We start from the raw sequence: 14,099 nt of genomic DNA, 5'->3' as shown, positions 1-14,099 counted from the left end.
TACATATTATACACATACACACACACACACACATCTCACATTTTCTATATTCATTCATCTACTGAAGATCATCTAGGTTGGTTCCACAGTTTAGCTATTGTAAATTGTGCTGCTATAAACATTGATGTGGCTATGTCCCTGAAGTATGCAGTTTTAAGTCCTTTGGGAATAGACTGAGGAGTGGGATAACTGGGTCAAATGGTGGTTCCATTCTCAGATTTCAAGGAATCTCCATTCTGCTTTCCATATTGACTGCAGAAATTTGCAGTCCCATCAGGAATATATGAGTGTGAATTTTTCTGCACATCCTCACCAATAATTCTGGTTGTTTGTATTCTTAATAGCTGCCATTTTGACTGGAGTGAGATGAATCTTAGAATAGTTTTGATTTATATTTCTCTAATTGCTAGAGATGTTGAGCATTCTTTCCTATATTTGTTGATTGATCATATATTATCTTCTGAGAAGTGTCTGTTCAGTTCCTTGGCCCATTTATTGATTGGGTTATTTGATTTTTTTTTCTTTTGTTGTTAAGTTTTTTGAGTTCTTTATATATCCTAGAGGTTAGTGCTCTATCTGCTGTGCATGTGGCAAAAATTTGCTCCCAAAATATATTCACTCTGTATTCATCTCACTTATTGTTTCTTTTGTTGAGAATAAGCTTTTTAGTTTGAATCCATCCCATTTATTGATTTTTTATTTTAATTCTTGTACTAAGGATCTGATAAAGGAAGTAGGGACCTAATCAGACATGATGGAGACTTCAGCCTACTTTTTCTTCCATTAGGCTTAGGGTCTCTCATTTCTAGGTCCTTGATCCACTTTTGAGTTGAGTTTTGTGCATGGTGAGTGATAAGGGTTGAGTTTCATTTTGCTGCATATGGATTTCCGGTTTTCCCAGCACCATTTGTTGAAGAGTCTATCTTTTCTCCAATATATCTATTTGGCACCTTTGTCTAATATGAGATAACTGTATTCATCTCATATTAGTTGGTTTCTGTGTTGTTTATTCTGTACCGATGATCTACAAGTCTATTTTGATGCCAATACCATGCTGTTTTTGTTGCTATTGCTGTGTAGTATAGTTTAAGGTCTGGTATAGTGATGCCACCTGCTTCACTCTTCTTGCTAAGGATTGCTTTAGCTATTCTGGGTCTCTTATTCTTTAGATGAATTTAATGACTGCTTTTTCTATTTCTATGAGGAATGTAATTGAGACTTTTATTGGAATTACATTAAATCTGTATAGTGCTTTTGATAGTATGGTCATTTTGACAATATTAATTCTGCCTATCCAAGAGCAGTCTTTCCATCTTCTAAGGTCTTCTTTGATTTCTTTCTTTAGTGTTCTGTAGTTTTCATTGTAGAGATCTTTCACATTTTTCATTACGTTGATTCCCAAATATTTTATTGTTTTAAGACTATTGTAAATGGGGTAGTTTTTCTCGTTTCTGAGGATTTGTCACTGATATACAGAAGGGCCTTTAATTTATGGATGTTGATTTTATATCCTGCTACTTCGGTGACTTCATTTACTAATTCTAGAAATTTTCTGGTGGAATGTTTTGCATCTTCTAGGTATAGAATCATATCATTGACAAATAGTGATATTGAGATCTTCTTTTCCTATACATATCATTTTAATTTCTTTCTTCTGTGTAATTGCCTTTGCCAGTGTTTCAAGAACTATGTTAAATAGAAGTGGTGAAAGAGGGAATCCCTGTCTTGTTCCTGTTTTTAGAGGGAATGCCTTCAATTTTTCTCCATTTAGAATGATGTTGCCTGGGGCTTAGCATAGATAGCTTTTACAATGTTGAGATATGTTCCTGTATACCCAGTTTTTGAACATAAAGGGGTGCTGTATTTTGTCAAATGCTTTTTCTGTGTCTATTGAGATTATCATATGATTCTTATCTTTAAATTTATTGATGTGATAAATTATTGATTTCCATATGTTGAACCAACCTTGCATCTCTGGAATGAACCCCACTTGATCATGGTGCACTATCTTTTTGGTATGTTTATGTATTAAATTTGCCAGAATTTTATTGAGAATTTTGCATCTATGTTAATTAGAGATATTGGTCTGAAGTTTTCTTTCTTTGATGTGTCTTTGCCTGATTTTGGAATCAGGGTTTTATTGGCCTCATAGAATGAATTTGGAAGTGCTCCCTCTTTTTCTATTTCCTGAAATAAATTTGAAGAGTATAGTATTAGTTCTTCTTTAAAGGTCTTGTAGAACTCAGTTGTGTATCCATTTGGTCCTGAGATTTTCTTTGTTGGTAGGCTTCTGGTGGTATCTTCTATTTCATTGCTTGAAATTGATCTGTTTAAATTGTGTATATCATCCTGATTCAATTTGGGCAAATCATATGACTCTAGAAATTTGTCAAAGCCTTTGATATTTCATATTTTATTGGAATACAAGTTTTCAAAATAATATCTAATTATATTCTGTATTTCTGTAGTGTCTGTTATGATATTTACTTTTTTATTATATATGTTAATAATTAGTGAATTTTCTTCTCCCTCTTTGTTAGCATGACTAAAAATTGTCAATTTTATTTTATTTTCCAAAGAACTAGCTTTGTGTTTTGTCAGTTTTTTTCAGTTGTTTCTTTTGTTTCAATCTAATGGAGATTAGGACCTATTTTTTCTTCTATTAGACGCAGGGTCTCTGGTTATATTCCTAAATCCTTGATCCATTTTGAGTTGAGTTTTGTGCATGGTGAGAGATAGAGGTTTAATTTCATTTTGTTGCATATGGAATTCCAGTTTTCCTCATTGATTTCCTGTCTTCTTCTGCTTTTGGTGTTGATTTGTTCTTTCTTTTCTAGGGCTTTGAGATGTAATGTTGGGTCATTTATTTGTTGAGTTTTTCTTCTTTTAACGAACTCCACTCAATGAACTTTCCTCTTAGTACTGCCTTAATAGTGTCCCAGAGATTTTGGTACATTGTATCAGTATTCTCATTTACCTGTAAGAATTTTTTAATCTCCTCTTTGATGTCTTTTGCAACCCATTGTTCATTTAGTAGCATATTATTTAGTCTCCAGATGTTGGAGTAGATTTTATTTTTTATTTTGTCATTGTTTTATAATTTTATTCCATTATGTTCTGATAGAATATAGGGTAGTATTTTACATTTTTGTATTTGCTAAGAATTGCTTTGTAGCATGACATATGGTCTATTTTAGAGAAGGATCCATGTGCTGCTGAGAAGGATGTGTATTCCCTTGTTGAAGGATGAAATAGTCTATGTATGTTGGTGAAGTCTAAGTTATTGATTGTATTATTGAGTTCTATAGTTTTTTGTTCTAATAAAATTGATAAATTCTGGTGATAATGAGCAATAGAAAAAAACACCAGAATAATGAAAAATGACACAATTCCATAACCAACAGACCTTAAAATATTATAATCAGGATGATGGGATAGATTAATTTTCATAAGACTCTGTGTGAAAGAAGAATCAGGGTAACAAAAGAGAAACTATACTTCAAAGGAGGAAGAATTCTGGTAATCAAGAAAGAAGTGATGGGAGACCTACACAGAAAATCAGAAAGACAGCACAGAAAAAGTAATTTTCAACTTTAGCTCAAGCTTCCCAGCTTAGATTAGGGAGCCTAACACTGCAAGCATAGGTAACCTTGGAGAGAATGAAAGACATCCATAATAACATCAGTGTGGCAGTCCCAGCTGCAGAGGAAATCTATGACTTTTATAAGCTTTAAATCCAGTTCATATTTTTGGTCTAAAAGTGACCTCTCAAGCTCAACACTGTGACTAGTAACCACCTTTGGAAGAGCACTGTTTTTAGGGACTGGACTACCTTGGGGATCAGAAAACCCAGATCAGTCACAGATCAGGGTCCCTGTGGACACCCTGATGTGTTGGCTATGTGGGAGATTGCTGCATGGGTCATTTGTGGCTTTGGGGAATGTCTTGACAGAGCCCCACTGGGAGGATTATACAGTAGGGAGCACAGGCTATGAAGAAAAGAGGAGTGGAGGTCACAGTGGTCAGTAATCCCACCCTTCATGATAAGAACCAACACTAATCACATGTGGCATCACCTGTGGACCACGTCCGAAGACACAGGACCAAGGCTAGCAAAGTGCTTGTTTCTTCTGAAAATCACTCTAGCACAGAACTAGATGGTCTTATACCTCCTCCCCCCAATACCTGAGGCATTATGAGGCAACATCTAAAATTGAACATTTGCCACATTCCTGGATGCACAACGTAAAAACCTCTGGGCCGGAATATATGTCTGCCCATTACAGACAAGATATTACCAAAACTCAGTTGTGAAAGGGGCTTGCCAATTCCCCAGTATGGGCCAGGCTACCAGTACAAAGACAGAGAGCCTGTTTATCATGTATACATGTACCCATCATGGTCCATTATCTGCCAAAACTCAGTGAGCATGAAGGTTCACTGTGGCACCAACATTCCCCATGTCCCCAGGTGCATATACCAAAAATCTTTGAAGAGAATCCAGCTCTGGTATGGCCAACTTTCTCTTAACTGGTACAATAAGAGATACAGGGTACAGCATGCTTTTTGCCCCAAATTGAGAAGAATCACAACGTATAGACATAATCCATTCTGTTCTCTATACCTGGCAGATTCCAACCTTAGAAGACATAGACAGAAGAATCTCCAGCTACCTCAGCTAGAGAGGAATTTTTTGGCTCTCTTTTTTTCCTTTCATCATTATTATTATTATTTTTCTAATTTCTCATTTTTTCTTTCTTTACTTTTTAATTCTGGTTGCATTTTTCTCTCTTTTCATCTTTCTCATACCTTCCTTCTTCCTTTTTCACACTTCTCCTGTGTTTTAGTCAGCTTTTTCACACTGTGACCAAAGACCCAACAAGAACAAAGTTAGAGGAAATAAGTTTATTTAAGGACTCATGGTTTCAGAGGTCTCGGTTCATAGATGGCTGACTCTATTCTTCAGTGCTCAAGATGAAGCAGGATGTAATGGTGGAAAAGTATGGCAGAGGAATGCGGCTCAGGACGTAGCACCTGGAAGCAGATAGAGGGAGCTCTGCTTATCAAGGACAAAATATAAACCCCAAAGGCACACCCACATGGACTCAACTCATCCAGCCACAACCTACCTGCCTACACTAACCACCAAATTAATCCCTATCAGGATATCAATGCACTAATTAAATTAAATGTCTTATAACCCAATCATTTCATCTCTAAACTTTCTTGCATTGTCTCACACAGGAGCTATGGAGGCCACCTAATATCTAAGCCACAACATCCTGCTTTCTTCTTTTTCTTTTTCTTTTTGTATGTCTTTTTAATTTTAATTTTCAATTTTATGCTTTTGCAATACTTGGGATTGAACCTAGGGATTTGCATATGCTAGGCTCACACCCTGACCTACAACCCAGCTCTTTTATTTCTTTATTTTTATTTTAATTCTGTATTTTCTTAAATAGTGTCTGAATTGCCCAGGCTGGCCTTGACATTGTGATCCTTGTGCCTTAGCCTACAGAATATTTGAAGTTACTGGTTAATTTTCAAATTTCTTCCCTCTACCACCTTTTTCACTTTTCTCCCTTACTTTTTTGAAGGGGAATTGTTTTTTATTTTTTAACAATTTTATTTTTATTATTTTTTAGCCTTTGTCCTTTTTTGTTGCTATTTTGTGAAGGTTTTTAATTAGTTTTTTAATCTGGTTTGTTTTTATATTCTTATTCCTTTTGTTTGTTTTATTCTGAGTCATGCTGGGGATCAAGTCCAACACCTCAAGCAAGTTGGGAAAATGCTTTGCTGCTGAGATATACTCCACCCAGTTGAGATTAATTGCTTAATACTCAAGTCATGAACCAGTCCCACTCAAACCTTGGAAGATACATCAACTTTAAGAATAGGGGAAGCATAAGCTCCCAGCTAACAGCCTGGATCCATGTAAGCATGGCTAGGTAGTCCTTAGGTCATAGCCTTGGACATTTACCATCATAACAACAGCAAAGAGAAAACAACATCTGTTGTGGTAATAGCACATATGAGGTAAATCATCATAAGTTACTCCAATACCCTTTTAGACCACACATGCTGACAAGACTGGAGGAGTCAACACAGAGGGCACTCCCTATATACTCTACTATTTATACCACACCTGCCTGAATTACCAACAGGTCCACATTCTCAACAGTTATACAAAGAAAGTGGGTCCCTCAGTTTAAACACAGTAAGCATTGTGTCAATAATAATAGCCAAAAAGTCACAGGGAAACTATAGTAGCAAATTCTTTTGGAATAAAATTCAACATCACACAACAAACTTATATCCTAGGGCATGTCATCAAGAGAGGACTGCTTACTAAGAAGTACCTCACATAAAAGTGAAAGAGATATCTATTCCAGGATATTCACAAATGTCAGGTAAAAATACGTAAGAAAAAAATGAAAAAAAGGCAACATGATACCACCTAAAGTTCATAACTCTCCTTCCAAAGATATAATGTGGATGAAATATTGGACAAAGAATGACTTTTTTTAAAGGTCAGAGATTGCTGTGTGGTGGCACATATATGTAATCCCAGTGGCTCAGGGGGCTGAGGCAGAAGGATTGCAAGCTCAAGGCCAGCCTCATCAGATTACAAAACCCTAGCAACTTAGTGCAACCCTATCTCAAGATAAAAAATAAAAAGCTTGGGGATGTAACTCAGTGGTAAAATGCATCTGAGTTCAATCCCAAGTAACAACAACAAGTTCAGTGAATTCTAAGAGAATATAAACAGATCAATAAATTAAGGAAGACAATATAGGATATGGATGAGGAATTTAACAAAGAAGAATTTTGAAAATGAAACCAGCAGAAATCTTGGAAATGAAAATCTCATGAAGTCAGATAAAATGCTTAATTTGAAATTCTCACCAATAGACTAGATCAGGCAGAAGAAGGAATGTCAGGATTGAAGACAAGACCAAAGAATTATCATATTGAAATATTAATAAAGATAAAATATTGTCTAATTTTTTGAGTTCTTTGTATATTCTGGATATTAGGGCTCTATCTGAAGTGTGTGGAGTAAAGATTTGTTCCCAGGATGTAGGCTCCCTGTTTATCTCTCTTATTGTTTCTTTTGCTGAGAAAAAACTTTTTAGTTCGAGTAAGTCCCATTTGTTGATTCTAGTTGTTAATTCTTGCGCTATGAGTGTCCTATTGAGGAATTTGGAGCCTGACCCCACAGTATGTAGATCATAGCCAACTTTTTCTTCTATCAGACGCCGTGTCTCTGATTTAATATCAAGCTCCTTGATCCATTTTGAGTTAACTTTTGTGCATGGCGAGAGAAAGGGATTCAGCTTCATTTTGATGCAAATGGATTTCCAGTTTTCCCAGCACCATTTGTTGAAGATGCTATCCTTCCTCCATTTCATACTTTTATCCCCTTTATCAAATATAAGATAGTTGTAGTTTTGTGGATTGGTTCCTGTGTCCTCTATTCTGTACCATTGGTCCACCCGCCTGTTTTGGTACCAGTACCATGCTGTTTTTGTAACTATTGCTCTGTAATATAGTTTGAAGTCTGGTAACGCTATACCGCCTGATTCACACTTCCTGCTTAGCATTGTTTTTGCTATTCTGGGTCTTTTATAACAAATAACCCAATCAATAAATGGGCCAAGGACCTGAACAGACACTTCTCAGAGGAGGACATACAATGAATCAATAAGTACATGAAAAAATGCTCACCATCGCTAGCAGTCAGAGAAATGCAAATCAAAACCACCCTAAGATACCATCTCACTCCAGTAAGATTGGCAGCCATCATGAAGTCCAACAACAACAAGTGCTGGAGAGGATGCGGGGAAAAGGGTACACTTGTTCATTGTTGGTGGGACTGCAAATTGGTGCAGCCAATTTGGAAAGCAGTATGGAGATTTCTTGGAAAGCTGGGAATGGAACCACCATTTGATCCAGCTATTCCCCTTCTCGGTCTATTCCCTAAAGACCTAATAAGAGCATGCTACAGGGACACTGCTGCATCGATGTTCATAGCAGCACGATTCACGATAGCAAGATTGTGGAACCAACCTAGATGCCCTTCAATAGATGAATGGATAAAAAAATGTGGCATTTATACACAATGGAGTATTACTCTGCATTAAAAAATGACAAAATCATAGAATTTGGAGGGAAATGGATGGCATTAGAGCAGATTATGCTAAGTGAAGCTAGTCAATCTTTAAAAAACAAATGCCAAATGACTCCTTTGATATAAGGGGAGTAACCAAAGACAGGGTAGGGACGAAGACCTGGAGAAGAAGATTAACATTAAACAGGGATGAGAGGTGGGAGGGAAAGGGAGTGAGAAGGGAAAGTGCATGGAAATGGAAGGTGATCTTCAGGGATATACAAAATTACATATAAGAGGAAAGGATGGGTAAGACAAGATAATACAAGTGGAAGAAATGATGTACAGTAGAGGGGGTAGAGAGAGAAAAGGGGAGGGAAGGGGAGGGGGGATAGTAGAGAATAGGATAGACAACAGAATACATCAGTCACTAGAATGGCAATATGTCAATCAATGGAAGGATAACTGATGTGATACAACAGTCTGTATACAGGGTAAAATTGGGAGTTCATAACCCACTTGAATCAAACTGTGAAATATGATATATTAAGAACTATGTAATGTTTTGAATGACCAAAAATAAAAAAATAAAAAAGTTTAAAAAAAAGAAGAAAAAAATCTGCATCACAATCAGAAAAAAAATAAAGATAAAATAATTAAAAAATACACAGATTATACAAGCTCTATAAGATATCATTTAAAGGCCAAAATACAAGTAATCAAAATAGATCAAGGAGAAGAGCTATATACTGAAGGCACAGAAAATATATTCAGTGAAAAAAATTGAAGAAGGTATTCTGAAGCCTCAGAATGACATGGACAGCCAGGTATAGATGGCGTTTATAACCCAAGTAGACACAACCAGAGAAAAACCTGCCCATGATATAGTAAAACTGCCAAAAGTACAAAATGAAAAAGAATATTAAAAACTGCAAGAGAAGTGTGCCACATCACATTTAAAAGCAACACCATCATTAAAACAGCAGATTTCTTAGGACATGGAATGATGTATTTCAAACTCTGCAGGAAAATAACTTCTGATTTTGATTATTATACATAACAACGTTATTCTTCAGAATTAAATGTAAAAGACCTTCCAAGTTAAGCACAAACTAAGGAAATTTCTGACCATTTAACAGGAGACATTTTACATAAATCTTTACATTTTATCATTTCCCAATAGTATATTCAAATTATAAATCCATTGGTGAAGTTAAAGCTGTCATGATCAAATTATTTTCTAAAAGCCCATCTCTGAACATTGCTGCATTGTGGATCAAACCTTCAAAACATGAGTATCTGGGGAATATTCTAGATCCAACTATAATAGGAAATAATCAAACATCATCAATACAGTAAATTAACCTCTTACCTTGCATAAAAATCAGCTCAAAGTGGACCAAGGACCTAGGCATCAGACCAGAGATCCCATACCTACTAGAAGAAAATGTAGGCTCAAATCTTCATCATGTCAGCATAGGAACAAACTTTCTCAATAAGACTGCTAATGTGCAAAAAACAAATCAAAAATCAATAAATGGGATGATATCAAACTAAAAACTCTTTCATAGCAAAGGAAACAAGACTGTGAAGAGAGAGCCTACAGAATGGGAGAGAAATCTTTGACACCTGCACCCCAGAAAGAGCATTAATCTCCAGGATATATAAAGAGATCAAAAAACTTAACACCAATAAATAAATAAATAACCCAATCAGTAAATGGGCAAAGGAACAGAACAGGCACATCACAGAAAAAGAAATGCAAATGGTCAAAAAATATATGAAAATATCACTGTTAGAGAAATGCAAACTAAAACTACAGTGAGATTCTATCTCACTCATCAGCATGGAAATTATCAAGAATATAAATAACTATAAATGTTGGCAAGGAAGTGGAGAAAAAGGTACATTCATACATTGTTGGGACTGCAAATTGGAGCAACCACTCAGGAAAACAGTATGGAGATTCCTTAAAAAACATGGAATGGAACTATTTGACTCAAGTGTTTCACTTCTCAGTTTATACTCAAAGGAATTAAAATCAGCATACTAGAGTAAAACAAACATATCAATGTTGATAGCAGCTCAATTTACAATAGCTAAGCTATGGAACCAACCTACGTGCCCTTCAACAGATGAATGGATAAAGAAAATGTAAAATAAAAAGTGAAATAAGCCAATCCCAAAGGCCAAATGTATGCTCTGATATGTAGATGCTATCACAGAACAAGTGAGGGAATAAAAGTTTATTATATTAGACAAATGGTAAGGAAGGGAAGGGAGAGTGATGGGAATAGGAAAGAAAATAGACTGAATCAGACATAACTTTCCTGTGTTTATATGTAAACACATGACTAGTATAATTCCACATCATGTACAACCAAAAGAATGGGAAATTATACTCCATGTATGTATAATATGTCAAAATATAGTCTACTGTCATGTATATCTAAAAAGAACAAATAAAAATAGAGAAAGAAAATGGACATAAGATGCTCAAAATAACTAGAAGAAACTTTTTTTTTAAATTACAGGAACAAATATGTACCTTACAGTAATAACCCCAAATGTAAATGGTCTTAATTCTCCAATTAAAAGATATAGAGTGCCTAATTGACCTAAAACACAAGATCTAACAATATGTTTCCTGAAAGAAATTTATCTTACCTGCAGACATACAGAGATTGAAAGTGAAAAGATGGAAAATAATATTCTAAGAAAATGTAATTCAAAATTAAGCAGGATTCAACAGAGTATACTTCCAAGCCAAAATCAGAAGAGGCAAAGAAGTTCAATACGTATTTAAGGAGAACTGTTCATCAATAAGATATAATAATTATAAATACACTGATTATTGAAGTACCCAGTTTTATGAAACAAAATAATACTGGACACAAAAGGACAAATAGCCTCAATATAATGATATTAGGTGATGTTTATAATAGAGCACTCACCAAACAATCATAAACAAAGAAACATCAGAATTAAATTATAATCTAAATCAAGTGAGGCTAACAGATATCTAAAGAATATTCCATCCAACAGTGGTGGAACACACATTATTTTCATCAGTACCTACAACATTCTCTAAAGTAGATCCTATTTTAGGCCATAAAGCAAGTCTTAACAAATACAGAAATTGAAATAATTTATTGCATCTTATCAGAACATAATGAAATGAAACTAGATATCAAATTTAAAATGACAGAAATTCAACCAACACATAAAGATTAAGCAATACACTTTTTAATGAAAACTGGGGTGTTGAATAAGTCAGAGGAGATACTTAAAAATTCCTAAAATTAAATTAAAATTGAGGAGGATGGAGAAAGTGGTGGTCCTCACACCACAAAAAGGAGGCATTGACTAAAAGCAGAATTGAGAGGTGAATGACAAAATAACTGCTCTAAGACTCAAAACTACATAATCTGAGACCTGGAGTGACTGGAAGATAGATTAACAGGGTAGAAATAAAAACTCAGAGTGCCCTAACCCAAACCTATGGATGAGTGAGGGATAGGACAACAGAGAGAGAAGGAGAGGCGGGGAATAGATATTCTCTTTCTCTATTTCTCTCTTTATTTTCTCTTTATTGCCTTCTTTTTTCACTCCCCATTTGCGAAAACTTTCTTCCTCCCTCCTTTTAGCACTCACTTAAGGTTACAGTAAGTTTACTAAACTTAATTACTTTTTGACCTATTTAAGAACTTTATTATGGGTTTATAACTGAATTTAAAGAACTGCAGAGAACAATTGCAACAAGTTTTTATTCTTACAAGGTTGAATAGTATGAGGCTTGACCAGAAGTGATTACAGTACATAGGATCCAAGTGGATCTCTTAGAGTGGAGTTGATATTGGGATCAGCAGAGGTCACACATTGAATTAAAATATCATTTTATAGATATTTGGATGCAACTAACACATCCAACTTTTAAGAAAAAGAATCACACATAGTAGTTCTTCACTTAAAAGAATTTAGAACTATATCAATAGATATGTATACATACAAACAATGTAAAAAAGCAGGCCAAGAAACCATCTCAAAAAGCCTATAATGCTTCAGCAACAGACTTCCTTGACACCACAATGGAGGAAATTTCAGAGATAAAATTTTAAAAATTCATAAACTGTTCTATGAGCTAACAGATGATGTAAGGAGTGAAATCAGGGGAAAAATACAGGAAGTGAAATATCACTTCAACAAAGAGAGATTCTGAAAAAAGAATCAAACAGAAATCTTTGCAATGAAGGAATCAATAAATCAAATTAAACATTCAATGGAAAATGTCACCAATAGATTAGACCACTTTGAGGACAGATTTTGAAGCCTTGAAGACAAAGTATATAATCTTGAAAATAAAGTTGAATATTCAAGAAATATGAGATAACAAATTTAAGATTCACTGGGATAGATGAAGTTCTAAAACTCCAACTAAAGACATGTACAATATTTTCAATCAGATGATATCAGAAAACTTTTCAATGAAATGGAAATTCGAATGCAGAAGGTGATAGGACTCCAAATATTCAAAGTCACAACAGACACATTATTATGAAAAGGCCTAAGACAGAGATAAGAATAGAATTTTTAAAACTACAAGAGAAAAATGACTAGTCACATTTAAAGGTAAACCAATCTGGATTTCAGCTGATTTCTCAACCCAAACCCTAAAAGCAAGGAGAGTTTGTAATACTATATACCAACCTCTTAAAGATAATGAATGCCAACCAGGAACAATATACCCAACACAATTAAGCTATAAATTGAAGATATAATAAAAACCTTCCATGATAAACAAAAGCTAAAAGAAACCATGACTAGAAAGCTTGCACTACAAAACATACTCAATAAAATATTTCATGAAGAAGAAATTAAAATTGAGAACAAGCAAGAGCAGGCATCACACTAGAAGCATAGTCAATTATAAGGAGAATCAAACCCAATTAAACACTGGAAATAAATCAAAATGGCAGGAAATAAAAATCAGCTCTCAATAATAACATTAAATATAAATGGTTTAAATTCAAAAGACACAGGGCCAGGAGCAGTGGCACACACCTATAATCCCAGCAGCACAGGAGGCTGAGGGAGGAGGATCATGAGTTCAAAGACAGCCTCAGCAAAAGTGAGGCACTAAGCAATTCATTGAGACCCTGTGTCTAAAAAGAAATACAAATAGGGCTAGGGATATGGCTCAGTTGTTGAGTGTCCCTGAGTTCAAACCCCAGTACCAATGAATAAATAAACTCTATGCAATCCCTGGTACCCCACCCCTTCCAATTGAATTAAAAACAAGACCCAACAATATGTTGTCTGCAAGAGATTCACCTCACCAACAGAGATATCCACCAACTGAAAGTGAAAAGATGACAAAAAACATACCACTCACATGGATCTTGCAGACAAACAGGGGTTACCATTCTCATCAGGTAAAGTGGATTTCAAGCCAAAGGTAATTAGAAAAGACAAATAAGCTCATTTTATACTGATTAAGGAAATAATACACCAAAATACATAATGATTATAAGTATTTATGCCCCAAACAATGAAGCATCTGTGTACATAAAACAAACCCTTCTAAATATTAAGAATCAAGTAGACCACCATACAATAATACTGGGTTACTTTAACATATATCTTTCATCATTGGATATATCCTCAAAAAAAACTAAGTAAATATTCTATAGATCTAAAAACTACAATTAATAATTTGGACCAAACAGAATCAGCAAAAGTGAGGTGATAAGCAAGTCAGTGATATTCTGTCTCTAAATAAAAATATGAAATAAGTCTGGGGATGTGGCTCAGTGTTTAAATGCCTCTGAATTCATTACCTGGTACCCACTACCCCCCCCAATAAAAGTTTTTTGAAAGAATAAAGAAAATTGGTAAATTCTTAGCCAAACTCACTAAAAGAAAGAGAAAAATGCAGATTATCAAAATATGAGATGAAAAAGAAAATATTACTACAAACGCTACTGGAACC

General features: G+C 34.8%; 1 protein-coding gene across 3 annotated transcripts in view; it reads left to right on the top strand.

Annotated features, from left to right (window-relative positions):
• Positions 1 to 14,099, top strand: part of Ccdc7 (coiled-coil domain containing 7) — a 233,702-nt gene that overhangs the window by 158,625 nt on the left and 60,978 nt on the right. The window lies entirely within an intron of this gene.

This window comes from Ictidomys tridecemlineatus, chromosome 10 (genome assembly GCF_052094955.1).
Source record: "Ictidomys tridecemlineatus isolate mIctTri1 chromosome 10, mIctTri1.hap1, whole genome shotgun sequence".
Lineage (NCBI taxonomy): Eukaryota > Metazoa > Chordata > Mammalia > Rodentia > Sciuridae > Ictidomys > Ictidomys tridecemlineatus.
This window is presented reverse-complemented; position numbering and strand designations above follow the sequence as displayed.